The sequence below is a fragment of the Oryctolagus cuniculus genome, chromosome 19 (genome assembly GCF_964237555.1).
Source record: "Oryctolagus cuniculus chromosome 19, mOryCun1.1, whole genome shotgun sequence".
Taxonomy (NCBI): Eukaryota; Metazoa; Chordata; class Mammalia; order Lagomorpha; family Leporidae; genus Oryctolagus; species Oryctolagus cuniculus.
Genome location: NC_091450.1, coordinates 931,910 through 959,733, shown reverse-complemented (window position 1 = coordinate 959,733; position 27,824 = coordinate 931,910).

The window sequence follows — 27,824 nt, the reverse complement described above, 5'->3', positions numbered from 1 at the left end:
CACTAATTCCCATGTACAGAAATCCTGTAAGCTGCTTCTCTTTTACTCAGACTACTGAGAACCCGCATAGTGCGTAAGACTACTCCCATGCTACAGAACTCCCGTAAAGTGTTTCCTACACTCAGGATGCAGAACTCCTGTACACTGCCTCTCACTACTTCCCATGTACAGAAACCCTGTAAGCTGCTTCTCTTTTACTCAGACTACTGAAAACCCGCATAGTGCGTAAGACTACTCCCATGCTACAGAACTCCCGCAAAGTGTTTCCTACACTCAGGATGCAGAACTCCTGTAAACTGCCTCTCCATACTTCCAATGTACAGAAGCCCTGTAAGCTGCTTCTCTTTTACTCACACTACTGAAAACCCTGAATCTGCGTAAGACTACTCCCATGCTACAGAACTCCCGTAAAGTGTTTCCTACACTCAGGATGCAGAACTCCTGTACACTGAAACTCACTACTTCCAATAGACAGAAATCCTGTAAGCTGCTTCTCTTTTACTCAGACTACTGAAAACCCGCATGGTTCCGTAAGACTACTCCCAAGCTACAGAACTCCCGTAAAGTGTTTCCTACACTCAGGATGCAGAACTCCTGTACACTGCCTCTCAATACTTGCAATGTACAGAAATCCTGTAAGCTGCTTCTCTTTTACTCAGACTACTGAAAACACGCATAGTGCATAAGACTTCTCCCATGCTACAGAACTCCGGTAAAGTGTTTCCTTCACTGGATGCAGAACTCCTTTAAACTGCCTGTCACTACTTCCAATGTACAGAAATCCTGTAAGCTGCTTCTCTTTTACTCAGACTACTGAGAACCCGCATAGTGCGTAAGACTGCTCCCATGCTACAGAACTCCCGTAAATTGTTTCCTACACTCAGGATGCAGAACTCCTGTACACTGCCTCTCACTACTTCCCATGTACAGAATTCCTGTAAGCTGCTTCTCTTTTACTCAGACTACTGAGAACCCGCATAGTGCGTAAGACTACTCCCATGCTACAGAACTCCCGTAAAGTGTTTCCTACACTCAGGATGCAGAACTCCTGTAAACTGCCTCTCCCTACTTCCAATGTACAGAAATCCTGTAAGCTGCTTCTCTTTTACTCAGACTACTGAAAACCCCCACAGTGCGTAAGACTACTCGCACGCTACAGAACTCCCGTAAAGTGTTTCCTACACTGGATGCAGAACTCCTGTAAACGGCCTCTCCCTACTTCCAATGTACAGAAATCCTGTAAGCTGCTTCTCTTTTACTCAGACTACTGAAAACACGCATAGTGCATAAGACTTCTCCCATGCTACAGAACTCCGGTAAAGTGTTTCCTACACTGGATGCAGAACTCCTTTAAACTGCCTGTCACTACTTCCAATGTACAGAAATCCTGTAAGCTGCTTCTCTTTTACTCAGACTACTGAAATCCCGCATAGTGCGTAAGACTGCTCCCATGCTACTGAACCCCCTTAAAGTGTTTCCTACACTGGATGCAGAACTCCTGTACACTGCCTCTCACTACTTCTCATGTACAGAAATCCTGTAAGCTGCTTCTCTTTTACTCAGACTACTGAAAACCCGCATCGTTCCGTAAGACTACTCCCATGCTACAGAACTCCCGTAAAGTGTTTCCTACACTCAGGATGCAGAACTCCTGTACACTGCCACTCACTACTTCCAATGTACAGAAATGCTGTAAGCTGCTTCTCTTTTACTCAGACTACTGAAAACCCGCATCGTTCCGTAAGACTACTCCCATGCTACAGAACTCCCGTAAAGTGTTTCCTCCACTCAGGATGCAGAACTCCTGTAAACTGCCTCTCACTACTTCCAATGTACAGAAATCCTGTAAGCTGCTTCTCTTTTACTCAGACTACTGAAAACCCGCATAGTGCGTAAGACTGCTCCCATGCTACAGAACTCCCTTAAAGTGTTTCCTACACTCAGGATGTAGAACTCCTGTAAATTGCCTCTCACTACTTCCAATGTACAGAAATCCTGTAAGCTGCTTCTCTTTTACTAAGACTACTGAAAACCCCCATAGTGAGTAAGACTACTCCCACGCTACAGAACTCCCGTAAAGTGTTTCCTACACTGGAAGCAGAACTCCTGTAAACGGCCTGTCACTACTTCCAATGTACAGAAATCCTGTAAGCTGCTTCTCTTTTACTCAGACTACTGAGAACCCGCATAGTGCGTAAGACTACTCCCATGCTACAGAACTCCCGTAAAGTGTTTCCTACACTCAGGATGCAGAACTCCTGTACACTGCCTTTCACTACTTCCAATGTACAGAAATCCTGTAAGCTCCTCCTCTTTTACTCAGACTACTGAAAACACGCATAGTGCATAAGACTACTCCCATGCTACAGAACTCCGGTAAAGTGTTTCCTACACTGGATGCAGAACTCCTTTAAACTGCCTGTCACTACTTCCAATGTACAGAAATCCTGTAAGCTGCTCCTCTTTTACTCAGACTACTGAAAACCCGCATAGTGCGTAAGACTACTCCCATGCTACAGAACTCCCGTAAAGTGTTTCCTACACTCAGGATGCAGAACTCCTGTACACTGCCTCTCCGTACTTCCAATGTACAGAAACCCTGTAAGCTGCTTCTCTTTTACTCAGACTACTGAAAACCCTGATTGTGAGTAAGACTACTCCCATGCTACAGAACTCCCGTAAAGTGTTTCCTACACTCAGGATGCAGAACTCCTGTAAACTTCCTCTCGCTACTTCCAATGTACAGAAATCCTGTAAGCTGCTTCTCTTTTACTCAGACTACAGAAAACCCGCATAGTGCGTAAGAATACTGCCATGCTACAGAACTCCTGTAAAGTGTTTCCTATGCTCAGGGTGTGGAACTCCTGTAAACTGCCTCTCACTACTTCCAATGTACAGAAATCCTGTAAGCTGCTTCTCTTTTACTCAGACTACTGAAAACCCGCATCGTTCCGTAAGACTACTCCCATGCTACAGAACTCCCGTAAAGTGTTTCCTACCCTCAGGGTGCGGAACTCCTGTAAACTGCCTCTCCCTACTTCCAATGTACAGAAATCCTGTAAGCTGCTTCTCTTTTACTCAGACTACTGAGAACCCACATAGTGCGTAAGACAACTCCCACGCTACAGAACACCCGTAAAGTGTTTCCTACACTCAGGATGCAGAACTCCTGTACACTGCCACTCACTACTTCCAATGTACAGAAATCCTGTAAGCTGCTTCTCTTTTACTCAGACTACTGAAAACCCGCATAGTGCGTCAGACTACTGCAATGCTCCAGAACTCCTTTAAAGTGTTTCCTACACTCAGGATGCAGAACTCCTGTAAACTGCCTCTCGCTACTTCCAATGGACAGAAATCCTGTAAGCTGCTTCTCTTTTACTCAGACTACTGAAAACCCGCATCGTTCCGTAAGACTACTCCCATGCTACAGAACTCCCGTAAAGTGTTTCCTACACTCAGGATGCAGAACTCCTTTAAACTGCCTCTCACTACTTCCAATGTACAGAAATCCTGTAAGCTGCTTCTCTTTTACTCAAACTACTGAAAACCCCCATAGTGCGTAAGACTACTCCCACGCTACAGAACTCCCGTAAAGTGTTTCCTACACTGGATGCAGAACTCCTGTAAACGGCCTCTCACTACTTCCAATGTACAGAAATCCTGTAAGCTGCTTCTCTTTTACTCAGACTACTGAGAACCCGCATAGTGCGTAAGACTACTCCCATGCTACAGAACTCCCGTAAAGTGTTTCCTACACTCAGGATGCAGGACTCCTGTACACTGCCTTTCACTACTTCCAATGTACAGAAATCCTGTAAGCTGCTCCTCTTTTACTCAGACTACTGAAAACACGCATAGTGCATAAGGCTTCTCCCATGCTACAGAACTCCGTTAAAGTGTTTCCTACACTCAGGATGCAGAACTCCTGTACACTGCCACTCACTACTTCCAATGTACAGAAATCCTGTAAGCTGCTTCTCTTTTACTCAGACTACTGAAAACCCGCATTGTGAGTAAGACTACTCCCAAGCTACAGAACTCGCGTGAAGTGTTTCCTACACTCAGGATGCAGAACTCCTGTACACTGCCTCTCACTACTTCCCATGTACAGAAATCCTGTAAGCTGCTTCTCTTTTACTCAGACTACAGAAAACCCGCATAGTGCGTAAGACTACTGCCATGCTACAGAACCCCAGCAAATTGTTTCCTACACTCAGTATGCAGCACTCCTTAAAACTGCCTCTCACTACTTCTAATGTACAGAATTCCTGTAAGCTGCTTCTCTTTAACTCGGACTACTGAGAACCCGCATCGTTCCGTAAGACTACTCCCATGCTACAGAACTCCCGTAAAGTGTTTCCTACACTCAGGATGCAGAACTCCTGTACACTGCCTCTCAATACTTTCAATGTACAGAAATCCTGTAAGCTGCTTCTCTTTTACTCAGATTACTGAAAATCCGCATAGTGCATAAGACTACTCCCATGCTACAGAACTCCCGTAAAGTGTTTCCTACACTCAGGATGCAGAACTCCTGTACACTGCCACTCACTACTTCCAATGTACAGAAATCCTGTAAGCTGCTTCTCTTTTACTCAGACTACTGAAAACCCGCATCGTTCCGTAAGACTACTCCCATGCTACAGAACTCCGGTAAAGTGTTTCCTACACTCAGGATGCAGAACTCCTGTAAACTGCCTCTCACTACTTCCAATGTACAGAAATCCTGTAAGCTGCTTCTCTTTTACTCAGACTACTGAAAACCCGCATAGTGCGTAAGACTGCTCCCATGCTACAGAACTCCCGAAAAGTGTTTCCTACACTCAGGATGCAGAACTCCTGTAAATTGCCTCTCACTACTTCCAATGTACAGAAATCTTGTAAGCTGCTTCTCTTTTACTGAGACTACTGAAAACCCCCATAGTGAGTAAGACTACTCCCACGCTACAGAACTCCCGTAAAGTGTTTCCTAAACTGGAAGCAGAACACCTGTAAACGGCCTGTCACTACTTCCAATGTACAGAAATCCTGTAAGCTGCTTCTCTTTTACTCAGACTACTGAGAACCCGCATAGTGCGTAAGACTACTCCCATGCTACAGAACTCCCGTAAAGTGTTTCCTACACTCAGGATGCAGAACTCCTGTAAATTGCCTCTCACTACTTCCAATGTACAGAAATCCTGTAAGCTGCTCCTCTTTTACTCAGACTACTGAAAACCCGCATAGTGCGTAAGACTACTCCCATGCTACAGAACTCCCGTAAAGTGTTTCCTACACTCAGGATGCAGAACTCCTGTACACTGCCTCTCCGTACTTCCAATGTACAGAAACCCTGAAAGCAGCTTCTCTTTTACTCAGACTACTGAAAACCCGGATCGTTCCGTAAGACTACTCCCATGCTACAGAACTCCCGTAAAGTGTTTCCTACACTCAGGATGCAGAACTCCTGTAAACGGCCTGTCACTACTTCCAATGTACAGAAATCCTGTAAGCTGCTTCTCTTTTACTCAGACTACTGAAAACCCGCATAGTGCGTAAGACTGCTCCCATGCTACAGAACTCCCGTAAAGTGTTTCCTACACTCAGGATGCAGAACTCCTGTACACTGCCTTTCACTACTTCCAATGTACAGAAATCCTGTAAGCTCCTCCTCTTTTACTCAGACTACTGAAAACACGCATAGTGCATAAGACTACTCCCATGCTACAGAACTCCGGTAAAGTGTTTCCTACACTGGATGCAGAACTCCTTTAAACTGCCTGTCACTACTTCCAATGTACAGTAATCCTGTAAGCTGCTCCTCTTTTACTCAGACTACTGAGAACCCGCATAATGCGTAAGACTACTCCCATGCTACAGAACTCCCATAAAGTGTTTCCTACACTCAGGATGCAGAACTCCTGTACACTGCCTCTCCGTACTACCAATGTACAGAAACCCTGTAAGCTGCTTCTCTTTTACTCAGACTACAGAAAACCCGCATAGTGCGTAAGAATACTGCCATGCTACAGAACTCCTGTAAAGTGTTTCCTACGCTCAGGGTGTGGAACTCCTGTAAACTGCCTCTCACTACTTCCAATGTACAGAAATCCTGTAAGCTGCTTCTCTTTTACTCAGACTACTGAAAAGCCGCATCGTTCCGTAAGACTACTCCCATGCTACAGAACTCCCGTAAAGTGTTTCCTACCCTCAGGGTGCGAAACTCCTGTAAACTGCCTCTCCCTACTTCCAATGTACAGAAATCCTGTAAGCTGCTTCTCTTTTACTCAGACTACTCAGAACCCGCATAGTGCGTAAGACTACTCCCACGCTACAGAACTCCCGTAAAGTGTTTCCTACACTGGATGCAGAACTCCTGTACACGGCCTCTCCCTACTTCCAATGTACAGAAATCCTGTAAGCTGCTTCTCTTTTACTCAGACTACTGAGAACCCGCATAGTGCGTAAGACTACTCCCATGCTACAGAACTCCCGTAAAGTGTTTCCTACACTCAGGATGCAGAACTCCTGTACACTGCCTCTCACTACTTCCCATGTACAGAAATCCTGTAAGCTGCTTCTCTTTTACTCAGACTACTGAAAACCCGCATAGTGCTTAAGACTACTCCCATGCTACAGAACTCCCGTAAAGTGTTTCCTTCCCTCAGGATGCAGAACTCCTGTACACTGCCTCTCAATACTTGCAATGTACAGAAATCCTGTAAGCTGCTTCTCTTTTACTCAGACTACTGAAAACACGCATAGTGCGTAAGACTTCTCCCATGCAACAGAACTCCGGTAAAGTGTTTCCTACACTGGATGCAGAACTCCTTTAAACTGCCTGTCACTACTTCCAATGTACAGAAATCCTGTAAGCTGCTTCTCCTTTACTCAGACTACTTAGAACCCGCATTGTGCGTAAGACTGCTCCCATGCTACAGAACTCCCGTAAAGTGTTTCCTACACTCAGGATGCAGAACTCCTGTACACTGCCTCTCACTACTTCCCATGTACAGAAATCCTGTAAGCTGCTTCTCTTTTACTCAGACTACTGAGAACCCGCATAGTGCGTAAGACTACTCCCATGCTACAGAACTCCCGTAAAGTGTTTCCTACACTCAGGATGCAGATCTCCTGTAAACTGCCTCTCCCTACTTCCAATGTACAGAAATCCTGTAAGCTGCTTCTCTTTTACTCAGACTACTGAAAACCCCCATAGTGCGTAAGACTACTCGCACGCTACAGAACTCCCGTAAAGTGTTTCCTACACTGGATGCAGAACTCCTGTAAACGGCCTCTCCCTACTTCCAATGTACAGAAATCCTGTAAGCTGCTTCACTTTTACTCAGACTACTGAGAACCCGCATAGTGCGTAAGACTACTCCCATGCTACAGAACTCCCGTAAAGTGTTTCCTACACTCAGGATGCAGAACTCCTGTACACTGCCTTTCACTACTTCCAATGTACAGAAATCCTGTAAGCTGCTCCTCTTTTACTCAGACTACTGAAAACCCGCATAGTGCATAAGACTTCTCCCATGCTACAGAACTCCGGTAAAGTGTTTCCTACACTCAGGATGCAGAACTCCTGTACACTGCCACTCACTGCTCTCAATGTACAGAAATCCTGTAAGCTGCTTCTCTTTTACTCAGACTACTGAGAACCCGCATAGTGCATAAGACTACTCCCATGCTACAGAACTCCCGTAAAGTGTTTCCTACACTCAGGATGCAGAACTCCTGTACACTGCCTCTCACTACTTCCAATGTACAGAAATCCTATAAGCTGCTTCTCTTTTACTCAGACTACTGAAACCCCGCATAGTGCGTAAGACTACTCCCATGCTACAGAACTCCCGTAATGTGTTTCCTACACTCAGGATGCAGAACTCCTGTAAACTGCCTCTCAATACTTCCAATGTACAGAAATCCTGTAAGCTGCTTCTCTTTTACTCAGACTACTGAAAACCCGCATAGTGCGTCAGACTACTGCCATGCTACAGAACTCCTGTAAAGTGTTTCCTACACTGGATGCAGAACTCCTGTAAAAGGCCTGTCACTACTTCCAATGTACAGAAATCCTGTAGGCTGCTTCTATTTTACTCAGACTACTGAGAACCCGCATAGTGCGTAAGACTACTCCCATGCTACAGAACTCCCGTAAAGTGTTTCCTACACTCAGGATGCAGAACTCCTGTACACTGCCACTCACTACTTCCCATGTACAGAAATCCTGTAAGCTGCTTCTCTTTTACTCAGACTACTGAAAACCCGCATCGTTCCGTAAGACTACTCCCATGCTACAGAACTCCCGTAAAGTGTTTCCTACACTCAGGATGCAGAACTCCAGTACACTGCCTCTCAATACTTGCAATATACAGAAATCCTGTAAGCTGCTTCTCTTTTACTCAGACTACTGAAAACACGCATAGTGCATAAGACTTCTCCCATGCTACAGAACTCCCGTAAAGTGTTTCCAAAACTGGATGCAGAACTCCTTTAAACTGCCTGTCACTGCTTCCAATGTACAGAAATCCTTAAAGCTGCTTCTCTTTTACTCAGACTACTGAAAACCCGCATAGTGCGTAAGACTGCTCCCATGCTACTGAACTCCCTTAAAGTGTTTCCTACACTCAGGATGCAGAACTCCTGTACACTGCCTCTCACTACTTCCCATGTACAGAAATCCTGTAAGCTGCTTCTCTTTTACTCAGACTACTGAAAACCCGCATCGTTCCGTAAGACTACTCCAATGCTACAGAACTCCCGTAAAGTGTTTCCTACACTCAGGATGCAGAACTCCTGTACACTGCCTCTCACTGCTTCCAATGTACAGAAATCCTATAAGCTGCTTCTCTTTTACTCAGACTACTGAAAACCCGCATAGTGCGTAAGACTACTCCCATGCTACAGAACTCCCGTAAAGTGTTTCCTACACTCAGGATGCAGAACTCCTGTAAACTGCCTCTCACTACTTCCAATGTACAGAAATCCTGTAAGCTGCTTCTCTTTTACTCAGACTACTGAAAACACGCATAGTGCATAAGACTTCTCCCATGCTACAGAACTCCCGTAAAGTGTTTCCTACACTGGATGCAGAACTCCTTTAAACTGCCTGTCACTGCTTCCAATGTACAGAAATCCTGTAAGCTGCTTCTCTTTTACTCAGACTACTGAAAACCCGCATAGTGCGTAAGACTGCTCCCATGCTACTGAACTCCCTTAAAGTGTTTCCTACACTCAGGATGCAGAACTCCTGTACACTGCCTCTCACTACTTCCCATGTACAGAAATCCTGTAAGCTGCTTCTCTTTTACTCAGACTACTGAAAACCCGCATCGTTCCGTAAGACTACTCCCATGCTACAGAACTCCCGTAAAGTGTTTCCTACACTCAGGATGCAGAACTCCTGTACACTGCCTTTCACTACTTCCAATGTACAGAAATCCTGTAAGCTCCTCCTCTTTTACTCAGACTACTGAAAACACGCATAGTGCATAAGACTACTCCCATGCTACAGAACTCCCGTAAAGTGTTTCCTACACTGGATGCAGAACTCCTTTAAACTGCCTGTCACTACTTCCAATGTACAGAAATCCTGTCAGCTGCTCCTCTTTTACTCAGACTACTGAAAACCCGCATAGTGCGTAAGACTACTCCCATGCTACAGAACTCCCGTAAAGTGTTTCCTACACTCAGGATGCAGAACTCCTGTACACTGCCACTCACTACTTCCAATGTACAGAAATCCTGTAAGCTGCTTCTCTTTTACTCAGACTACTGAAAAACCGCATCGTTCCGTAAGACTACTCCCATGCTACAGAACTCCCGTAAAGTGTTTCCTACACTCAGGGTGCAGAACTCCTGTACACTGCCTCTCAATACTTGCAATGTACAGAAATCCTGTAAGCTGCTTCTCTTTTACTCAGACTACTGAAAACACGCATAGTGCATAAGACTTCTCCCATGCTACAGAACTCCCGTAAAGTGTTTCCTACACTGGATGCAGAACTCCTTTAAACTTCCTGTCACTGCTTCCAATGTACAGAAATCCTGTAAGCTGCTTCTCTTTTACTCAGACTACTGAAAACCCGCATAGTGCGTAAGACTGCTCCCATGCTACTGAACTCCCTTAAAGTGTTTCCTACACTCAGGATGCAGAACTCCTGTACACTGCCTCTCACTACTTCCCATGTACAGAAATCCTGTAAGCTGCTTCTCTTTTACTCAGACTACTGAAAACCCGCATAGTGCGTAAGACTACTCCCGTGCTACAGAACTCCCGTAAAGTGTTTCCTACACTCAGGATGCAGAACTCCTGTACACTGCCTCTCACTACTTCCAATGTACAGAAATCCTATAAGCTGCTTCTCTTTTACTCAGACTACTGAAAACCCGCATCGTTCCGTAAGACTACTCCCATGCTACAGAACTCCCGTAAAGTGTTTCCTACACTCAGGATGCAGAACTCCTGTACACTGCCTCTCAATACTTGCAATGTACAGAAATCCTGTAAGCTGCTTCTCTTTTACTCAGACTACAGAAAACCCGCATAGTGCGTAAGACTACTGCCATGCTACAGAACCCCAGCAAATTGTTTCCTACACTCAGTATGCAGGACTCCTTAAAACTGCCTCTCAGTACTTCTAATGTACAGAATTCCTGTAAGCTGCTTCACTTTTACTCGGACTACTGAGAACCCGCATCGTTCCGTAAGACTACTCCCATGCTACAGAACTCCCGTAAAGTGTTTCCTACACTCAGGATGCAGAACTCCTGTACACTGCCACTCACTACTTCCAATGTACAGAAATCCTGTAAGCTGCTTCTCTTTTACTCAGACTACTGAAAACCCGCATCGTTCCGTAAGACTACTCCCATGCTACAGAACTCCCGTAAAGTGTTTCCTACACTCAGGATGCAGAACACCTCTAAACTGCCTCTCACTACTTCCAATGTACAGAAATCCTGTAAGCTGCTTCTCTTTTACTCAGACTACTGAAAACCCGCATAGTGCGTAAGACTGCTCCCATGCTACAGAACTCCCTTAAAGTGTTTCCTACACTCAGGATGCAGAACTCCTGTAAATTGCCTCTCACTACTTACAATGTACAGAAATCCTGTAAGCTGCTTGTCTTTTACTGAGACTACTGAAAACCCCCATAGTGAGTAAGACTACTCCCACGCTACAGAACTCCCGTAAAGTGTTTCCTACACTGGAAGCAGAACTCCTGTAAACGGCCTGTCACTACTTCCAATGTACAGAAATCCTGTAAGCTGCTTCTCTTTTACTCAGACTACTGAGAACCCGCATAGTGCGTAAGACTACTCCCATGCTACAGAACTCCCGTAAAGTGTTTCCTACACTCAGGATGCAGAACTCCTGTACACTGCCTTTCACTACTTCCAAAGTACAGAAATCCTGTAAGCTCCTCCTCTTTTACTCAGACTACTGAAACACGCATAGTGCATAAGACTACTCCCATGCTACAGAACTCTGGTAAAGTGTTTCCTACACTGGATTCAGAACTCCTTTAAACTGCCTGTCACTACTTCCAATGTACAGAAATCCTGTAAGCTGCTCCTCTTTTACTCAGACTACTGAAAACCCGCATAGTGCGTAAGACTACTCCCATGCTACAGAACTCCCGTAAAGTGTTTCCTACACTCAGGATGCAGAACTCCTGTACACTGCCACTCACTACTTCCAATGTACAGAAATCCTGTAAGCTGCTTCTCTTTTACTCACACTACTGAAAATCCTGATTGTGCGTAAGACTACTCCCATGCTACAGAACTCGCGTGAAGTGTTTCTTACACTCAGGATGCAGAACTCCTGTAAACTGCCTCTCCGTACTTCCAATGTACAGAAATCCTGTAAGCTGCTTCTCTTTTACTCAGACTACTGAAAACCCGCATAGTGCGTAAGACTACTCCCATGCTACAGAACTCCCGTAAAGTGTTTCCTACACTCAGGATGCAGAACTCCTGTAAACTGCCTCTCAATACTTCCAATGTACAGAAATCCTGTAAGCTGCTTCTCTTTTACTCAGACTACTAAAAACCCGCATAGTGCGTCAGACTACTGCCATGCTCTAGAACTCCTGTAAAGTGTTTCCTACACTCAGGATGCAGAACTCTTGTAAACTGCCTCTCGCTACTTCCAATGTACAGAAATCCTGTAAGCTGCTTCTCTTTTACTCAGACTACAGAAAACCCGCATAGTGAGTAAGAATACTGCCATGCTGCAGAACTCCGGTAAAGTGTTTCCTACCCTCAGGGTGCTGAATTCCTTAAAACTGCCTCTCCCTACTTCCAATGTACAGACATCCTGTAAGCTGCTTCTCTTTTACTCAGACTACTGAGAACCCGCATAGTGCGTAAGACTACTCCCATGCTACAGAACTCCCGTAAAGTGTTTCCTACACTCAGGATGCAGAACTCCTGTACACTGCCTTTCACTATTTCCAATGTACAGAAATCCTGTAAGCTGCTCCTCTTTTACTCAGACTACTGAAAACACGCATAGTGCATAAGACTTCTCCCATGCTACAGAACTCCGGTATAGTGTTTCCTACACTGGATGCAGAACTCCTTTAAACTGCCTGTCACTACTTCCAATGTACAGAAATCCTGTAAGCTGCTTCTCTTTTACTCAGACTACTGAAAACCCGCATAGTGCGTAAGACTGCTCCCATGCTATTGAACTCCCTTAAAGTGTTTCCTACACTCAGGATGCAGAACTCCTGTACACTGCCTCTCACTACTTCCCATGTACAGAAATCCTGTAAGCTGCTTCTCTTTTACTCAGACTACTGAAAACCCGCATCGTTCCGTAAGACTACTTCCATGCTACAGAACTCCTGTAAAGTGTTTCCTACACTCAGGATGCAGAACTCCTGTACACTGCCTCTCACTACTTCCAATGTACAGAAATCCTATAAGCTGCTTCTCTTTTACTCAGACTACTGAAAACCCGCATAGTGCGTAAGACTACTCCCATGCTACAGAACTCCCGTAAAGTGTTTCCTACACTCAGGATGCAGAACTCCTGTACACTGCCTTTCACTACTTCCAATGTACAGAAATCCTGTAAGCTGCTCCTCTTTTACTCAGACTACTGAAAACACGCATAGTGCATAAGGCTTCTCACATGCTACAGAACTCCGGTAAAGTGTTTCCTACACTCAGGATGCAGAACTCCTGTACACTGCCACTCACTACTTCCAATGTACAGAAATCCTGTAAGCTGCTTCTCTTTTACTCACACTACTGAAAATCCTGATTGTGCGTAAGACTACTCCCATGCTACAGAACTCGCGTGAAGTGTTTCTTACACTCAGGATGCAGAACTCCTGTAAACTGCCTCTCCGTACTTCCAATGTACAGAAATCCTGTAAGCTGCTTCTCTTTTACTCAGACTACTGAAAACCCGCATAGTGCGTAAGACTACTCCCATGCTACAGAACTCCCGTAAAGTGTTTCCTACACTCAGGATGCAGAACTCCTGTAAACTGCCTCTCAATACTTCCAATGTACAGAAATCCTGTAAGCTGCTTCTCTTTTACTCAGACTACTAAAAACCCGCATAGTGCGTCAGACTACTGCCATGCTCTAGAACTCCTGTAAAGTGTTTCCTACAATCAGGATGCAGAACTCTTGTAAACTGCCTCTCGCTACTTCCAATGTACAGAAATCCTGTAAGCTGCTTCTCTTTTACTCAGACTACAGAAAACCCGCATAGTGAGTAAGAATACTGCCATGCTGCAGAACTCCGGTAAAGTGTTTCCTACCCTCAGGGTGCTGAATTCCTTAAAACTGCCTCTCCCTACTTCCAATGTACAGACATCCTGTAAGCTGCTTCTCTTTTACTCAGACTACTGAGAACCCGCATAGTGCGTAAGACTACTCCCATGCTACAGAACTCCCGTAAAGTGTTTCCTACACTCAGGATGCAGAACTCCTGTACACTGCCTTTCACTATTTCCAATGTACAGAAATCCTGTAAGCTGCTCCTCTTTTACTCAGACTACTGAAAACACGCATAGTGCATAAGACTTCTCCCATGCTACAGAACTCCGGTATAGTGTTTCCTACACTGGATGCAGAACTCCTTTAAACTGCCTGTCACTACTTCCAATGTACAGAAATCCTGTAAGCTGCTTCTCTTTTACTCAGACTACTGAAAACCCACATAGTGCGTAAGACTGCTCCCATGCTATTGAACTCCCTTAAAGTGTTTCCTACACTCAGGATGCAGAACTCCTGTACACTGCCTCTCACTACTTCCCATGTACAGAAATCCTGTAAGCTGCTTCTCTTTTACTCAGACTACTGAAAACCCGCATCGTTCCGTAAGACTACTTCCATGCTACAGAACTCCTGTAAAGTGTTTCCTACACTCAGGATGCAGAACTCCTGTACACTGCCTCTCACTACTTCCAATGTACAGAAATCCTATAAGCTGCTTCTCTTTTACTCAGACTACTGAAAACCCGCATAGTGCGTAAGACTACTCCCATGCTACAGAACTCCCGTAAAGTGTTTCCTACACTCAGGATGCAGAACTCCTGTACACTGCCTTTCACTACTTCCAATGTACAGAAATCCTGTAAGCTGCTCCTCTTTTACTCAGACTACTGAAAACACGCATAGTGCATAAGGCTTCTCACATGCTACAGAACTCCGGTAAAGTGTTTCCTACACTCAGGATGCAGAACTCCTGTACACTGCCACTCACTACTTCCAATGTACAGAAATCCTGTAAGCTGCTTCTCTTTTACTCAGACTACTGAAAACCCGCACTGTGAGTAAGACTACTCCCAAGCTACAGAACTCGCGTAAAATGTTTCCTACACTCAGGATGCAGAACTCCTGTACACTGCCTCTCAATACTTCCAATGTACAGAAATCCTGTAAGCTGCTTCTCTTTTACTCAGACTACAGAAAACCCGCATAGTGCGTAAGACTACTGCCATGCTACAGATCCCCAGCAAATTGTTTCCTACACTCAGTATGCAGGACTCCTTAAAACTGCCTCTCAGTACTTCTAATGTACAGAATTCCTGTAAGCTGCTTCTCTTTTACTCGGACTACTGAGAACCCGCATCGTACCGTAAGACTACTCCCATGCTCCAGAACTCCCGTAAAGTGTTTCCTACACTCAGGATGCAGAACTCCTGTACACTGCCTCTCAATACTTGCAATGTACAGAAATCCTGTAAGCTGCTTCTCTTTTACTCAGAATACTGAATATCCGCATAGTGCATAAGACTACTCCCATGCTACAGAACTCCCGTAAAGTGTTTCCTACACTCAGGATGCAGAACTCCTGTACACTGCCACTCACTACTTCCAATGTACAGAAATCCTGTAAGCTGCTTCTCTTTTACTGAGACTACTGAATACCCCCATAGTGAGTAAGACTACTCCCACGCTACAGAACTCCCGTAAGGTGTTTCCTACAATGGAAGCAGAACTCCTTTAAAGGGCCTGTCACTACTTCCAATGTTCAGAAATCCTGTAAGCTGCTTCTCTTTTACTCAGACTACTGAGAACCCGCATAGTGCGTAAGACTACTCCCATGCTACAGAACTCCCGTAAAGTGTTTCCTACACTCAGGATGCAGAACTCCTGTACACTGCCTTTCACTACTTCCAATGTACAGAAATCCTGTAAGCTCCTCCTCTTTTACTCAGACTACTGAAAACACGCATAGTGCATAAGACTCCACCCATGCTACAGAACTCCGGTAAAGTGTTTCCTACACTGGATGCAGAACTCCTTTAAACTGCATGTCACTACTTCCAATGTACAGAAATCCTGTAAGCTGCTCCTCTTTTACTCAGACTACTGAAAACCCGCATAGTGCGTAAGACTACTCCCATGCTACAGAACTCCCGTAAAGTGTTTCCTACACTCAGGATGCAGAACTCCTGTACACTGCCACTCACTACTTCCAATGTACAGAAATCCTGTAAGCTGCTTCTCTTTTACTCAGACTACTGAAAACCCGCATCGTTCCGTAAGACTACTCCCATGCTACAGAACTCCCGTAAAGTGTTTCCTACACTCAGGGTGCAGAACTCCTGTACACTGCCTCTCAATACTTGCAATGTACAGAAATCCTGTAAGCTGCTTCTCTTTTACTCAGACTACTGAAAACACTCATAGTGCATAAGACTTCTCCCATGCTACAGAACTCCCGTAAAGTGTTTCCTACACTGGATGCAGAACTCCTTTAAACTGCCTGTCACTACTTCCAATGTACAGAAATCCTGTAAGCTGCTTCTCTTTTACTCAGACTACTGAAAACCCGCATAGTGCGTAAGACTGCTCCCATGCTACTGAACTCCCTTAAAGTGTTTCCTACACTCAGGATGCAGAACTCCTGTACACGGCCTCTCACTACTTCCCATGTACAGAAATCCTGTAAGCTGCTTCTCTTTTACTCAGACTACTGAAAACCCGCATCGTTCCGTAAGACTACTCCCATGCTACAGAACTCCCGTAAAGTGTTTCCTACACTCAGGATGCAGAACTCCTGTACACTGCCTCTCACTACTTCCAATGTACAGAAATCCTATAAGCTGCTTCTCTTTTACTCAGACTACTGAAAACCCGCATAGTGCGTAAGACTACTCCCATGCTACAGAACTCCCGTAAAGTGTTTCCTACACTCAGGATGCAGAACTCCTGTACACTGCCTCTCAATACTTCCAATGTACAGAAATCCTGTAAGCTGCTTCTCTTTTACTCAGACTACAGAAAACCCGCATAGTGCGTAAGACTACTGCCATGCTACAGAACCCCAGCAAATTGTTTCCTACACTCAGTATGCAGGACTCCTTAAAACTGCCTCTCAGTACTTCTAATGTACAGAATTCCTGTAAGCTGCTTCACTTTTACTCGGACTACTGAGAACCCGCATCGTTCCGTAAGACTACTGCCATGCTACAGAACTCCCGTAAAGTGTTTCCTACACTCAGGATGCAGAACTCCTGTACACTGCCTCTCAATACTTGCAATGTACAGAAATCCTGTAAGCTGCTTCTCTTTTACTCAGACTACTGAGAACCCGCATAGTGCATAAGACTACTCCCATGCTACAGAACTCCCGTAAAGTGTTTCCTACACTGGATGCAGAACTCCTTTAAACTGCCTGTCACTACTTCCAATGTACAGAAATCCTGTAAGCTGCTCCTCTTTTACTCAGACTACTGAAAACCCGCATAGTGCGTAAGACTACTCCCATGCTACAGAACTCCCGTAAAGTGTTTCCTACACTCAGGATGCAGAACTCCTGTACACTGCCACTCACTACTTCCAATGTACAGAAATCCTGTAAGCTGCTTCTCTTTTACTCAGACTACTGAAAACCCTGATTGTGCGTAAGACTACTCCCATGCTACAGAACTCCCGTAAAGTGTTTCCTACACTCAGGATGCAGAACTCCTGTACACTGCCTCTCAATACTTGCAATGTACAGAAATCCTGTAAGCTGCTTCTCTTTTACTCAGACTACTGAAAACACTCATAGTGCATAAGACTTCTCCCATGCTACAGAACTCCCGTAAAGTGTTTCCTACACTGGATGCAGAACTCCTTTAAACTGCCTGTCACTACTTCCAATGTACAGAAATCCTGTAAGCTGCTTCTCTTTTACTCAGACTACTGAAAACCCGCATAGTGCGTAAGACTGCTCCCATGCTACTGAACTCCCTTAAAGTGTTTCCTACACTCAGGATGCAGAACTCCTGTAAACTGCCTCTCACTACTTCCAATGTACAGAAATCCTATAAGCTGCTTCTCTTTTACTCAGACTACTGAAAACCCGCATCGTTCCGTAAGACTACTCCCATGCTACAGAACTCCCATAAAGTGTTTCCTACACTCAGGATGCAGAACTCCTGTACACTGCCTCTCACTACTTCCAATGTACAGAAATCCTGTAAGCTGCTTCTCTTTTACTCACACTACTGAAAACCCGCATAGTGCGTAAGACTACTCCCATGCTACAGAACTCCCGTAAAGTGTTTCCTACACTCAGGATGCAGAACTCCTGTACACTGCCTCTCAATACTTCCAATGTACAGAAATCCTGTAAGCTGCTTCTCTTTTACTCAGACTACAGAAAACCCGCATAGTGCGTAAGACTACTGCCATGCTACAGAACCCCAGCAAATTGTTTCCTACACTCAGTATGCAGGACTCCTTAAAACTGCCTCTCAGTACTTCTAATGTACAGAATTCCTGTAAGCTGCTTCACTTTTACTCGGACTATTGAAAACCCGCATCGTTCCGTAAGACTACTGCCATGCTACAGAACTCCCGTAAAGTGTTTCCTACACTCAGGATGCAGAACTCCTGTACACTGCCTCTCAATACTTGCAATGTACAGAAATCCTGTAAGCTGCTTCTCTTTTACTCAGACTACTGAGAACCCGCATAGTGCGTAAGACTACTCCCATGCTACAGAAATCCCGTAAAGTGTTTCCTACACTCAGGATGCAGAACTCCTGTACACTGCCACTCACTACTTCCAATGTACAGAAATCCTGTAAGCTGCTTCTCTTTTACTCAGACTACTGAAAACCCGCATCGTTCCGTAAGACTACTCCCATGCTACAGAACTGCCGTAAAGTGTTTCCTACACTCAGGATGCAGAACTCCTGTAAACTGCCTCTCACTACTTCCAATATACAGAAATCCTGTAAGCTGCTTCTCTTTTACTCAGACTACTGAAAACCCGCATAGTGCGTAAGACTGCTCCCATGCTACTGAACTCCCTTAAAGTGTTTCCTACACTCAGGATGCAGAACTCCTGTAAATTGCCTCTCACTACTTACAATGTACAGAAATCCTGTAAGCTGCTTGTCTTTTACTGAGACTACTGAAAACCCCCATAGTGAGTAAGACTACTCCCACGCTACAGAACTCCCGTAAAGTGTTTCCTACACTGGAAGCAGAACTCCTGTAAACGGCCTGTCACTACTTCCAATGTACAGAAATCCTGTAAACTGCTTCTCTTTTACTCAGACTACTGAGAACCCGCATAGTGCGTAAGACTACTCCCATGCTACAGAACTCCCGTAAAGTGTTTCCTACACTCAGGATGCAGAACTCCTGTACACTGCCTTTCACTACTTCCAAAGTACAGAAATCCTGTAAGCTCCTCCTCTTTTACTCAGACTACTGAAAACACGCATAGTGCATAAGACTACTCCCATGTTACAGAACTCCGGTAAAGTGTTTCCTACACTGGATGCAGAACTCCTTTAAACTGCCTGTCACTACTTCCAATGTACAGAAATCCTGTAAGCTGCTCCTCTTTTACTCAGACTACTGAAAACCCGCATAGTGCGTAAGACTACTCCCATGCTACAGAACTCCCGTAAAGTGTTTCCTACACTCAGGATGCAGAACTCCTGTACACTGCCACTCACTACTTCCAATGTACAGAAATCCTGTAAGCTGCTTCTCTTTTACTCAGACTACTGAAAACACGCATAGTGCATAAGACTACTCCCATGCTACAGAACTCCCGTAAAGTGTTTCCTACACTGGATGCAGAACTCCTTTAAACTGCCTGTCACTACATCCAATGTACAGAAATCCTGTAAGCTGCTTCTCTTTTACTCAGACTACTGAAAACCCGCATAGTGCGTAAGACTACTCCCATGCTACAGAACTCCCGTAAAGTGTTTCCTACACTCAGGATGCAGAACTCCTGTACACTGCCACTCACTACTTCCAATGTACAGAAATCCTGTAAGCTGCTTCTCTTTTACTCAGACTACTGAAAACCCGCATCGTTCCGTAAGACTACTCCCATGCTACAGAACTCCCGTAAAGTGTTTCCTACACTCAGGGTGCAGAACTCCTGTACACTGCCTCTCAATACTTGCAATGTACAGAAATCCTGTAAGCTGCTTCTCTTTTACTCAGACTACTGAAAACACGCATAGTGCATAAGACTTCTCTCATGCTACAGAACTCCGGTAAAGTGTTTCCTACACTGGATGCAGAACTCCTTTAAACTGCCTGTCACTACTTCCAATGTACAGAAATCCTGTAAGCTGCTTCTCTTTTACTCAGACTACTGAAAACCCGCATAGTGCGTAAGACTGCTCTCATGCTACTGAACTCCCTTAAAGTGTTTCCTACACTCAGGATGCAGAACTCCTGTACACTGCCTCCCACTACTTCCATTGTACAGAAATCCTGTAAGCTGCTTCTCTTTTACTCAGACTACTAAAAACCCGCATCGTTCCGTAAGACTACTCCCATGATACAGAACTCCCGTAAAGTGTTTCCTACACTCAGGATGCAGAACTCCTGTACACTGCCTCTCACTACTTCCAATGTACAGAAATCCTGTAAGCTGCTTCTCTTTTACTCAGACTACTGAAAACCCACATAGTGCGTAAGACTACTCCCATGCTACAGAACTCCCGTAAAGTGTTTCCTACACTCAGGATGCAGAACTCCTGTACACTGCCTCTCACTACTTCCAATGTACAGAAATCCTGTAAGCTGCTTCTCTTTTACTCAGACTACTGAAAACCCGCATAGTGCGTAAGACTACTCCCATGCTACAGAACTCCCGTAAAGTGTTTCCTACACTCAGGATGCAGAACTCCTGTAAACTTCCTCTCAATACTTCCAATGTACAGAAATCCTGTAAGCTGCTTCTCTTTTGCTCAGACTACAGAAAACCCGCATAGTGCGTAAGAATACTGCCATGCTATAGAACTCCTGTAAAGTGTTTCCTACCCTCAGCGTGCGGAACTCCTGTAAACTGCCTCTCCCTACTTCCAATGTACAGAAATCCTGTAAGCTGCTTCTCTTTTACTCAGACTACTGAGAACCCGCATAGTGAGTAAGAATACTGCCATGCTACAGAACTCCTGTAAAGAGTTTCCTACCCTCAGGGTGCGGAACTCCTGTAAACTGCCTCTCCCTACTTCCAATGTACAGACATCCTGTAAGCTGCTTCTCTTTTACTCAGACTACTGAGAACCCGCATAGTGCGTAAGACTACTCCCATGCTACAGAACTCCCGTAAAGTGTTTCCTACACTCAGGATGCAGAACTCCTGTACACTGCCTTTCACTATTTCCAATGTACAGAAATCCTGTAAGCTGCTCCTCTTTTACTCAGACTACTGAAAACACGCATAGTGCATAAGATTTCTCCCATGCTACAGAACTCCGGTATAGTGTTTCCTGCACTGGATGCAGAACTCCTTTAAACTGCCTGTCACTACTTCCAATGTACAGAAATCCTGTAAGCTGCTTCTCCTTTACTCAGACTACTGAAAACCCGCATAGTGCGTAAGACTGCTCCCATGCTACTGAACTCCCTTAAAGTGTTTCCTACACTCAGGATGCAGAACTCCTGTACACTGCCTCTCACTACTTCCCATGTACAAAAATCCTGTAAGCTGCTTCTCTTTTACTCAGACTACTGAAAACCCGGATCGTTCCGTAAGACTACTCCCATGCTACAGAACTCCCGTAAAGTGTTTCCTACACTCAGGATGCAGAACTCCTGTACACTGCCTCTCACTACTTCCAATGTACAGAAATCCTATAAGCTGCTTCTCTTTTACTCAGACTACTGAAAACCCGCATAGTGCGTAAGACTACTCCCATGCTACAGAACTCCCGTAAAGTGTTTCCTACACTCAGGATGCAGAACTCCTGTACACTGCCTTTCACTACTTCCAATGTACAGAAATCCTGTAAGCTGCTCCTCTTTTACTCAGACTACTGAAAACACGCATAGTGCATAAGACTTCTCCCATGCTACAGAACTCCGGTAAAGTGTTTCCTACACTCAGGATGCAGAACTCCTGTACACTGCCACTCACTACTTCCAATGTACAGAAATCCTGTAAGCTGCTTCTCTTTTACTCACACTACTGAAAACCCGCATTGTGAGTAAGACTACTCCCAAGCTACAGAACTCGCGTAAAGTGTTTCCTACACTCAGGATGCAGAACTCCTGTACACTGCCTCTCAATACTTCCAATGTACAGAAATCCTGTAAGCTGCTTCTCTTTTACTCAGACTACAGAAAACCCGCATAGTGCGTAAGACTACTGCCATGCTACAGAACCCCAGCAAATTGTTTCCTACACTCAGTATGCAGGACTCCTTAAAACTGCCTCTCAGTACTTCTAATGTACACAATTCCTGTAAGCTTCTTCTCTTTTACTCGGACTACTGAGAACCCGCATCGTTCTGTAAGACTACTCCCATGCTACAGAACTCCCGTAAAGTTTTTCCTACACTGAGGATGCAGAACTCCTGTACACTGCCTCTCAATACTTGCAATGTACAGAAATCCTGTAAGCTGCTTCTCTTTTACTCAGACTACTGAAAATCCGCATAGTGCATAAGACTACTCCCATGCTACAGAACTCCCGTAAAGTGTTTCCTACACTCAGGATGCAGAACTCCTGTACACTGCCACTCACTACTTCCAATGTACAGAAATCCTGTAAGCTGCTTCTCTTTTACTCAGACTACTGAAAACCCGCATCGTTCCGTAAGACTACTCCCATGCTACAGAACTCCCGTAAAGTGTTTCCTACACTCAGGATGCAGAACTCCTGTAAATTGCCTCTCACTACTTCCAATGTACAGAAATCCTGTAAGCTGCTTCTCTTTTACTGAGACTACTGAATACCCCCATAGTGAGTAAGACTACTCCCACGCTACAGAACTCCCGTAAAGTGTTTCCTGCACTGGAAGCAGAACTCCTGTAAACGGCCTGTCACTACTTCCAATGTACAGAAATCCTGTAAGCTGCTTCTCTTTTACTCAGACTACTGAGAACCCGCATAGTGCGTAAGACTACTCCCATGCTACAGAACTCCCGTAAAGTGTTTCCTACACTCAGGATGCAGAACTCCTGTACACTGCCTTTCACTACTTCCAATGTACAGAAATCCTGTAAGCTGCTTCTCTTTTACTCAGACTACTGAAAACACGCATAGTGCGTAAGACTACTCCCATGCTACTGAACTCCCGTAATGTGTTTCCTACACTCAGGATGCAGAATTCCTGTACACTGCCTCTCACTACTTCCAATGTACAGAAATCCTGTAATCTGCTCCTCTTTTACTCAGACTACTGAAAACACGCATAGTGCGTAAGACTACTCCCATGCTACAGAACTCCCGTAAAGTGTTTCCTACACTCAGGATGCAGAACTCCTGTACACTGCCTCTCACTACTTCCAATGTACAGAAATCCTGTAATCTGCTCCTCTTTTACTCAGACTACTGAAAACACGCATAGTGCGTAAGAATACTGCCATGCTACAGAACCCCAGCAAATTGTTTCCTACACTCAGTATGCAGGACTCCTTAGAACTGCCTCTCACTACTTCTAATGTACAGAAATCCTCTAAGCTGCTTCTCTTTTACTCAGACTACTGAAAACCCGCATAGTGTGTAAGACTACTGCCATGCTACAGAACTCCCGTAAAGTGTTTCCTACACTCAGGATGCAGAACTCCTGTACACCTACACTCTCTACTTCCAATGTACAGAAATCCTGTAAGCTGCTTCTCTTTTACTCAGACTACTGAAAACCCGCATTGTGAGTAAGACTACTCCCAAGATACAGAACTCGCCTAAAGTGTTTCCTACACTCAGGATGCAGAACTCCTGTACACTGCCTCTCAATACTTCCAATGTACAGAAATCCTGTAAGCTGCTTCTCTTTTACTCAGACTACAGAAAACCCGCATAGTGCGTAAGACTACTGCCATGCTACAGAACCCCAGCAAATTGTTTCCTACACTCAGTATGCAGGACTCCTTAAAACTGCCTCTCAGTACTTCTAATGTACAGAATTCCTGTAAGCTGCTTCTCTTTTACTCGGACTACTGAGAACCCGCATCGTTCTGTAAGACTACTCCCATGCTACAGAACTCCCGTAAAGTTTTTCCTACACTGAGGATGCAGAACTCCTGTACACTGCCTCTCAATACTTGCAATGTACAGAAATCCTGTAAGCTGCTTCTCTTTTACTCAGACTACTGAAAATCCGCATAGTGCATAAGACTACTCCCATGCTACAGAACTCCCGTAATGTGTTTCCTACACTCAGGATGCAGAACTTCTGTACACTGCCACTCACTACTTCCAATGTACAGAAATCCTGTAAGCTGCTTCTCTTTTACTCAGACTACTGAAAACCCGCATCGTTCCGTAAGACTACTCCCATGCTACAGAACTCCCTTAAAGTGTTTCCTACACTCAGGATGCAGAACTCCTGTAAATTGCCTCTCACTACTTCCAATGTACAGAAATCCTGTAAGCTGCTTCTCTTTTACTGAGACTACTGAATACCCCCATAGTGAGTAAGACTACTCCCACGCTACAGAACTCCCGTAAAGTGTTTCCTGCACTGGAAGCAGAACTCCTGTAAACGGCCTGTCACTACTTCCAATGTACAGAAATCCTGTAAGCTGCTTCTCTTTTACTCAGACTACTGAGAACCCGCATAGTGCGTAAGACTACTCCCATGCTAGAGAACTCCCGTAAAGTGTTTCCTACACTCAGGATGCAGAACTCCTGTACACTGCCTTTCACTACTTCCAATGTACAGAAATCCTGTAAGCTGCTTCTCTTTTACTCAGACTACTGAAAACACGCATAGTGCGTAAGACTACTCCCATGCTACAGAACTCCCGTAAAGTGTTTCCTACACTCAGGATGCAGAACTCCTGTACACTGCCTCTCACTACTTCCAATGTACAGAAATCCTGTAATCTGCTCCTCTTTTACTCAGACTACTGAAAACACGCATAGTGCGTAAGACTACTCCCATGCTACAGAACTCCCGTAAAGTGTTTCCTACACTCAGGATGCAGAACTCCTGTACACTGCCTCTCACTACTTCCAATGTACAGAAATCCTGTAATCTGCTCCTCTTTTACTCAGACTACTGAAAACACGCATAGTGCGTAAGAATACTGCCATGCTACAGAACCCCAGCAAATTGTTTCCTACACTCAGTATGCAGGACTCCTTAGAACTGCCTCTCACTACTTCTAATGTACAGAAATCCTCTAAGCTGCTTCTCTTTTACTCAGACTACTGAAAACCCGCATGGTGCGTAAGACTACTCCCATGCTACAGAACTCTCGTAAAGTGTTTCCTACACTCAGGATGCAGAACTCCTGTAAACTGCCTCTCAATACTTCCAATGTACAGAAATCCTGTAAGCTGCTTCTCTTTTACTCAGACTACTGAAAACCCGCATAGTGCGTCAGACTACTGCCATGCTCCAGAACTCCTGTAAAGTGTTTCCTATAATCAGGATCCAGAACTCCTGTAAACTGCCTCTCACTACTTCCAATGTACAGAATTCCTGTAAGCTGCTTCCCTTTTACTCAGACTACTGAAAACCCGCATAGTGCGTAAGACTACTCCCATGCTACAGAACTCCCGTAAAGTGTTTCCTACACTCAGGATGCAGAACTCCTGTAAACTGCCTCTCACTACTTCCAATGTACAGAAATCCTGTAAGCTGCTTCTCTTTTACTCAGACTACAGAAAACCCGCATAGTGAGTAAGAATACTGCCATGCTACAGAACTCCTGTAAAGAGTTTCCTACCCTCAGGCTGCGGAACTCCTGTAAACTGCCTCTCCCTACTTCCAATGTACAGACATCCTGTAAGCTGCTTCTCTTTTACTCAGACTACTGAGAACCCGCATAGTGCGTAAGACTACTCCCATGCTACAGAACTCCCGTAAAGTGTTTCCTACACTCAGGATGCAGAACTCCTGTACACTGCCTTTCACTATTTCCAATGTACAGAAATCCTGTAAGCTGCTCCTCTTTTACTCAGACTACTGAAAACACGCGTAGTGCATAAGATTTCACCCATGCTACAGAACTCCGGTATAGTGTTTCCTGCACTGGATGCAGAACTCCTTTAAACTGCCTGTCACTACTTCCAATGTACAGAAATCCTGTAAGCTGCTTCTCTTTTACTCAAACTACTGAAAACCCGCATAGTGCGTAAGACTGCTCCCATGCTACTGAACTCCCTTAAAGTGTTTCCTACACTCAGGATGCAGAACTCCTGTACACTGCCTCTCACTACTTCCCATGTACAAAAATCCTGTAAGCTGCTTCTCTTTTACTCAGACTACTGAAAACCCGCATCGTTCCGTAAGACTACTCCCATGCTACAGAACTCCCGTAAAGTGTTTCCTACACTCAGGATGCAGAACTCCTGTACACTGCCTCTCACTACTTCCAATGTACAGAAATCCTATAAGCTGCTTCTCTTTTACTCAGACTACTGAAAACCCGCATAGTGCGTAAGACTACTCCCATGCTACAGAACTCCCGTAAAGTGTTTCCTACACTCAGGATGCAGAACTCCTGTACACTGCCTTTCACTACTTCCAATGTTCAGAAATCCTGTAAGCTGCTCCTCTTTTACTCAGACTACTGAAAACACGCATAGTGCATAAGACTTCTCCCATGCTACAGAACTCCGGTAAAGTGATTCCTACACTCAGGATGCAGAACTCCTGTACACTGCCACTCACTACTTCCAATGTACAGAAATCCTGTAAGCTGCTTCTCTTTTACTCAGACTACTGAAAACCCGCATTGTGAGTAAGACTACTCCCAAGCTACAGAACTCGCGTAAAGTGTTTCCTACACTCAGGATGCAGAACTCCTGTACACTGCCTCTCAATACTTCCAATGTACAGAAATCCTGTAAGCTGCTTTTCTTTTACTCAGACTACAGAAAACCCGCATAGTGCGTAAGACTACTGCCATGCTACAGAACCCCAGCAAATTGTTTCTTACACTCAGTATGCAGGACTCCTTAGAACTGCCTCTCACTACTTCTAATGTACAAAATTCCTGTAAGCTGCTTCTCTTTTACTCGGACTACTGAGAACCCGCATCGTTCTGTAAGACTACTCCCATGCTACAGAACTCCCGTAAAGTGTTTCCTACACTGAGGATGCAGAACTCCTGTACACTGCCTCTCAATACTTGCAATGTACAGAAATCCTGTAAGCTGCTTCTCTTTTACTCAGACTACTGAAAATCCGCATAGTGCATAAGACTACTCCCATGCTACAGAACTCCCGTAAAGTGTTTCCTACACTCAGGATGCAGAACTCCTGTACACTGCCACTCACTACTTCCAATGTACAGAAATCCTGTAAGCTGCTTCTCTTTTACTCAGACTACTGAAAACCCGCATCGTTCCGTAAGACTACTCCCATGCTACAGAACTCCCTTAAAGTGTTTCCTACACTCAGGATGCAGAACTCCTGTAAACTGCCTCTCACTACTTCCAATGTACAGAAATCCTGTAAGCTGCTTCTCTTTTACTGAGACTACTGAATACCCCCATAGTGAGTAAGACTACTCCCACGCTACAGAACTCCCGTAAAGTGTTTCCTACACTCAGGATGCAGAACTCCTGTACACTGCCTTTCACTACTTCCAATGTACAGAAATCCTGTAAGCTACTTCTCTTTTACTCAGACTACTGAAAACACGCATAGTGCGTAAGACTACTCCCATGCTACAGAACTCCCGTAAAGTGTTTCCTACACTCAGGATGCAGAACTCCTGTACACTGCCTCTCACTACTTCCAATGTACAGAAATCCTGTAATCTGCTCCTCTTTTACTCAGACTACTGAAAACACGCATAGTGCGTAAGACTACTCCCATGCTACAGAACTCCCGTAAAGTGTTTCCTACACTCAGGATGCAGAACTCCTGTACACTGCCTCTCACTACTTCCAATGTACAGAAATCCTGTAATCTGCTCCTCTT